Source organism: Alligator mississippiensis, chromosome 1 (genome assembly GCF_030867095.1).
Source record: "Alligator mississippiensis isolate rAllMis1 chromosome 1, rAllMis1, whole genome shotgun sequence".
Lineage (NCBI taxonomy): Eukaryota > Metazoa > Chordata > Crocodylia > Alligatoridae > Alligator > Alligator mississippiensis.
Genome location: NC_081824.1, coordinates 295,200,593 through 295,207,285, shown reverse-complemented (window position 1 = coordinate 295,207,285; position 6,693 = coordinate 295,200,593).

Here is a 6,693-nt window from a genome sequence, read left to right as displayed (position 1 = left end):
TTGGCAGTACACACTTGGGCACAAACTAGCAACCTCTGTACATAGCTAGGACCCCCATGAACGTGTGTATTCCCCATAGTGAAACCCATGCTGCCCCATCTTCATCATTGTGGTCATCTGTGCTAGCTAAATTAAAATCAGCCTACTTTTGTTACAAGCACACCTTTGTTTCATTGGGTTGACATATCCTAACTAGATTTAACATCAGTTATATGTTAAAAATCAAGGAACTGTTTTAGTACATTTTCCCAGTGAAGATGTGTCTTAGAAATTATATAATATGCCCAACTGTGGACATATTTCCAGAAGCCACTTGTCCCACAATTGGCCAATTCAGAGCAGTTTTTCAGAAGAGAAAAAACAGGTATATCTTAAGATCCCTCAGTCAACATCACACTAATTTATGCCCTTTATTGAAACTTTAGATTAACTGTGGAAATTACTCTTGAAGTGGCAGTAGTTGTCTATTCAATAGCTTTACAAAGATTGTCAGCTTTATCAAGCCTGTTTGCCTAAATGTAAACTGCACTTACATAGTAATAGCCTTGCTTGAAAGCCATGGAACTCTCATTGACCTCAGTAGGAGTTTGGGTTGCTCAACACCTGTAAAAATCAAACCACTTCTGCTTACTTGTCTAAACATGGAGTTCACAGTTTAACTTTCAGTACCCATGTTTGAAAATATTGCTCTTTTTGACTTAGGTCCACCATTTCTGAGTAATCACTTATATTACATCATATTTGGTACTGGTGATAGTCCCCATTTCATTTTGCACTGCCCTTGAAGGATGATAGTAAAAAGCTGTCTTTCCATTGGTTTAGGGAGTGGCTTTGACAGCTGCCTTTAGCTACCAAGTGGCACAAGTGTGTCACCCATGGAAGTCTATGTAAACAGGCTTTCTTTTACTTTTGCAGAGGCTGGAGAAAATTCAATTGCATTTGTCCTTGGAATGTTGGAGTCAATGAATGCTAAAATAACTGATGCAAAAAGGTTTTCCATATGTATAATAGTGTACACTGGCGTTGGCATTGGAACTAATTATTCAAAAGCCTTGTTTCTTGATCAAACTATCTTATCGTACAAAACTCCTTGTCACAGCTGGCATCATTATCTTCAACCACTACAGCAGTGAATAGCTCCAGATCTGACCTAGCTCATGAGTGGCCAGCTGTAATATGTGCCCCAAGGCTCAAGGCTCATCCTTGACTAAACCATCCCATTTGTCCTTCCATTAAAAAAAAATGTGCTGGAATAGCTGAATTAGAGGAAAAAGTTGTCTTGACAAACTTCATCTAAATGGTTAGTAAAGTCAGTAGGAATTGCATGTTCTGCTACTAATTAGCACACACCACGTAAGTGCTTTTAGGTTTTTTTCAGTGAATGACTAATTGGACTTTCAGGGAAAAAGATTCCATTGGAAAGAAAATGTTGCACCACTGGCATGTTTTGCAGCCTGCCAGTGTTTGTTTTTTTTTTCAAATCCTTGAGATTAGAATTGCCAATGCAAATGTCTTCAACTCAGATCTCCAACAGTTATGTTTCACTGTGAAGTCTTTTGCCCTATGATTTTACTCATTGTCAGCAGCAATCCCTCATGGTCAAGGATGATGATCACTCCCGCAGATCAAGTAAAGGGTTGTAAATTAGTCCACTGAAGACAGATCTTAAAGCCTCAGACTTTCTGGCAAATGCTACAGGTGGTGGTTAAAGGGAGGGTTGGACCATGGATTTCTTGGTCTTATTTCCTTTCCTTCCATTTCTGTCATTTTTCTGCTTCCAGGACAGGACAATTTTCCTCAAAGTAAGATACACCTTCTCTCACAAGGCATCACCATGTAGCCCTGTCCTGGACCAGTTTTTCCTAATTTGTAGTATTAATGCCACAGTTCTTAATGTTCACTTTGAGGGTGTCCTTGAAGCATTTGCTCTGCCCCCCGCATGCCCTTTGTCTTTGGCTGAGTTGGGAGTATAGCAGTTGATTTGGTAAACATACATCAGGCATGTGCACACAGTGCCCTGTCCACCACAGCTGATGTTGAGTAATCAATGCTTCCATACTAGTGGTGTTAGTATCAATGAGGACACTGGCATCTGTGTGATGATCCTCCCATTTTATGCCAGGAATCTTTCAGTAGTGCTGGTGATGGTGTTCCAGGCTTTTAAGATGGTCCCTATAAGTCACCCAAGCTTCACAGCTATAGAAATTAGTTGGGATTACCACAGCCTTATATAGTAGGAGCTTTCTTTGAGACCTGATGCCATGATCATTGAACACACAGTGATTCAGTCTTCCAAAGGCAAAGCTGGCACATCGGACCCTATACTGGACCTCCTCATCGATGTTGGCCTTCTTTGAGAGATGGCTGCCAAGGTATGCAAGGTGTTCAGCATTCTCCAGCTCCTGTCTGTTAGTGAGGATCTTTGCTGACAGAGTTGATTGGCCTGGAGCAGGCTGGTGAAGCACCTTTATTTTTCCAATGTTAAGAGTCAGTCCCAGGCACTGGTATGTTTGAGAGAAGCAGTTAAGGGCCATTTGTAGGTCCTCCTCCATCTGTGCAATAATAGTACAATCACTGGTGTACTGAATTTCCACAATCAAGGCTGAAGTAACTTTGGTTTTGGCACAGAGTCGAGAAAGATTGAACAGGTTCCTGTCCATCCTGTACTCAGTGCCAATACCATGTGAAAGATGGTCATGGATGATCATCTTGATGACTGCAAGAAAGATGGAAAACAGAATTGGTGCTATCACACAGTCCTGCCTGATGCCAGTTTGAATAGCAAAAGGTGCCTTAATAGAGCCACTGCATAGGATGAAGATAGTCATCTGGTCATGAAGGAGTCTTAGGATGGTGATAAATTTCTGTGGACAGCCCAACTTTGATAAGATCTTCAATAGAGCCTCACGGTTAATAGAGTAGAAGGCTTTGGTCAAATCAATAAAGCTTTGGCCATATACAATTCCTGGTGTTGTTCTTGGCATTTTTCCTGGATCTACTGGTGTGAAAAAATCATGTCCACGGTGCCTCTCAGTGGTCTGAAGCAACACTGAGACTTGGGAAGGATTTCTGTGGCAAGAGGAAGCAGTTGGTTCAGCAGAATTTGAGCGAGGATTTCCCTTTCTAGAAGAACGTATAGCCACCCCACTTCTTCCTCAGATGACCTTCGTCTGCATGTCTGGTCTCACTGGGTGTAGCTATGTCGATGTTGCATTGGGAGAGTTCTTGGGTGACAATAGCTGTTCTGTGTTCAGGTGTGTCACTATTTGGGTCATCTAGAAGGGTTTGTATATTCCAGGCTGCAAAGGACATTTTTGCATTTTGACTGCAATTTGAGTGATTCACCTTGGTAAAATAAGGTGCAACAGCTTGTGTTTGGGGCACTTTTTCTAGCCCCCTTTCTGTGTGGGGTGAGCAGAGAGCATCCTAAAAAAAGCTGCTCAGTTGCAATCACAGCTGCTGAATCACCCTCCTGTCCCATTTCAAAGGCAAAGTGACCAATGTGTGACCACTGCCCACGTGTGGATCCATGACTAGGGACTCCCAGTGATCACTTTGTCTGTCCCCGTTGCCACTTGTCCATCACTGCAGGACTTTGTAGAGGTTATGGGTATTGGTGTTTGGATCTAGTGGGAGAAACCTGTGCATAACTTGTTTTATGTGAGGAGGCCGTTGCACATTGGCAACTACATGGATCTTGGCAGAGGAGAAACCTGTGGCCAGTGACAAGGAGATCTGAGACAACTCGGGTTACTCTTCCACTGCAGCCTTCATCCACCTTTGCAGTGGATTGAAAAGTATGCTTCTTCATCCACCTACTCCACTGTTGAGGTTGTTATCTTATGTTGAACTTCTCTTCATCTGATACCTCACCTTTGAGCTTTCTGCAGTGAGTGACCCTACCAGAGTACAAGTTTCCTGATGGTGTTGCTCTTAGGATCATCAGTATACAAAAGCCTCTCCAGCCCATCAAGGTTGTAGTCTATAGAGAGGATGATTTTATTACATTCTAGGTTAAATGTAAAGTAATCAGTGCTGTACATAGGACATATTTTAGAACTTGGAAATAAAACATTCTTCCATAAATGATTTTTCCCCCACATGTAAAAATCAATAGGAGCAGAGCTCATAAACACATTTTAAATAGTAACTAAAATAGATTTTTTTTAAAGGGAGAAAATATAGAGGTCCTGAACCCTTCCAAAAACAAAGTAAATATAGACCAGTGAGTTTGCATTACAAAAAATCTTCATCCTTAAACACAGTTCACCACTACAATGGTTACCATACATCATAAAATCAACCACCCAAACTTATCGCCTCCATCAGTTTGCCTGCCTCTATGACACCATATCTGCAGAAGTTTGGTGTAGTTGTGTTTTGTATTAGCAGAGGGTGCTGGAAGAGTAACATCAGGAAGCAGAGTTAAGGTTGTGGTGAGTGGTCTGTGGTTTATGGGTGTGTGAAGGGTAAGTTGTATGCATCTGAGAAGAGAAGGAGATTATGCAATGGTAGCTGGCATAGGTTTTAATTTTCTTGTTCTTAAGGATTTGTGTTGGGTGTGCTTCATGTGTATATTATTTCCCAAGGCTTTTGAATACTTAAGCATGGGGGGGCGGGGGGAGTAGGGATGGGACAGGAGGGGGTAGTCCCATTGAAAGCTAGAAGTTCAGCTTCTGACAGAGAACAGCAGCTGCATATGAAACACTGAATACCAGTAGCTGCACAAAACCACTTCTCTGTTAAGCACACTGCACATAAATCTCTTCCCTTCTGACAGGTTTTTTTTTTATATGTGATCCCATCAACCTTATGCACGCACAAACTGTAATACTTACCAGTGCCTGCAAAATCACGTTTCTACGCACAGCACATACTGTTTATCAGCTGGTACATAACATTCCAATTATGACAGAGAAAAGCTAAAATATTTCCTGATTTCCCATTTTTTGCCATGCAAAGGACGTATACAAACGTTCATCTACCACATCTATGAAATGTTGGGTAGACAGGCAGCATTTAAAAAGATTAGTCTATAATGTGTGATTGGACTGGCAAGGGCAAATTTCAGTTAGAAATTGATTTTTAAAGATTTCTAATTAAAATGTTATCAAAAGAAGCTTGACCAAAATGTATAGAAAAATTAAAGGGTCTAAAAACTAACAGTGAGAAAGTTCATACCAAAAGTCCTTCACTTTTAGAAGGGAAAGAGGATGTATGCTTTTCTGGAAACACATTTTAGAACAGTACCCTAACTATGGAACTGCAACCAGATGCAAGTGGTACAGAATTGAGGGTATCAACATACTTGTACCAATTACAGACAAACACTTATTTTAGCTTTGTATTTAATGTATATATCCCAGATCTGATACCTAGAAACTTAAAATATGAACTTATCTTAAACCTGTGAAGATGACAAGCTACCTATAAGAACCATAGCACAAATATTGTACAACAAAGTTCACTTGTTTAGATTACCTGAAATTTAAGGATTAGATTGTATCAATATTCTTTACATCAGTAGTTCTCAACTGTTTTAGACTCAGGGTACCCCCTGGAAAGTGCTGGCTCTTGGCTTTCACTGATTTTTTGACTATTGAAAAATAGCACAGGAATTCTTCCATTACAAAAAAATTCAGAGACCACCACAAGTCAGAATGTTTTTGACACTATCAATTCATATTAGAAATGTCTGGGTTTATTTTGTGACTCATGTAGATGTTTGCGTATCTAACAGAGCTAATATTACATGGCGTCATTCAATATCCTTGAAAGGCTCTTGGGGCACTGCAGGTACCCCATCATGATAGGTGAGAATCACTGCTTTACATAAACAAGGACTACCCAGTATCTAACTGCATACATAATATAAAAAAGAGACCTACAATGGGACAAACTTTTTATATTTGCCATAGGCAAAATGTAAAATTTTCTTCCATGTGTGAAACCTTGTATTATTAAGATCAACTATTTTGTTGTTATTAACCCTTCATTTATAATTTAAAAGTCCTTTATCATTTGTAAAATATAGCACGGAACACTAAATAAACTAAAATATATTACAAGGAAGTTACAAAATTAAGCACTAAAATTTTAGGAAATGCTAGATTTCATATTGTTTTTACAACTTTAATTTGCTCTCTTTTGACTATGCATTATGACAGTTTTTAATCTAATTTTCATATGTTATGATTTCCACAAGAAAATTTCAGTTGTAGGATTGGTGGTACGTACTGGGTAACTAGTCCATATTTCTTTTAATACTCATTATTCAATATGTTGCTTATGCCATTTCTGTACATCACCAAACCTTGTAGTTAATACAGAATTAATCATATCTGCATAGGTTTTTCTTTGCCACGCATAATACTAATATTTTAGTGCATCATAGCCTCTAAAGCACTTTCCTTCACAATACTCCTGTGATGGAAGGAAGAATTACTATCCTTATTTTATAGGCAAGGAACCAAGATACAGAGTGAGGTAGGCCAAAACTGTCCTAAGTACCCACTAATTTTGTGCAACCAGTTGCATAAGTAACCTTAACTAGTATTTTCTAACATCTGTGTGTTTGAGTTGATAATCTTAATATTTTTTAAATTTAGTTTTTGATATGCAATTTCCTGTTCTTAAGGAATACGCAAATCAAATTCTACCTTATAAAACCATTATCCATCTACAATGTGGATC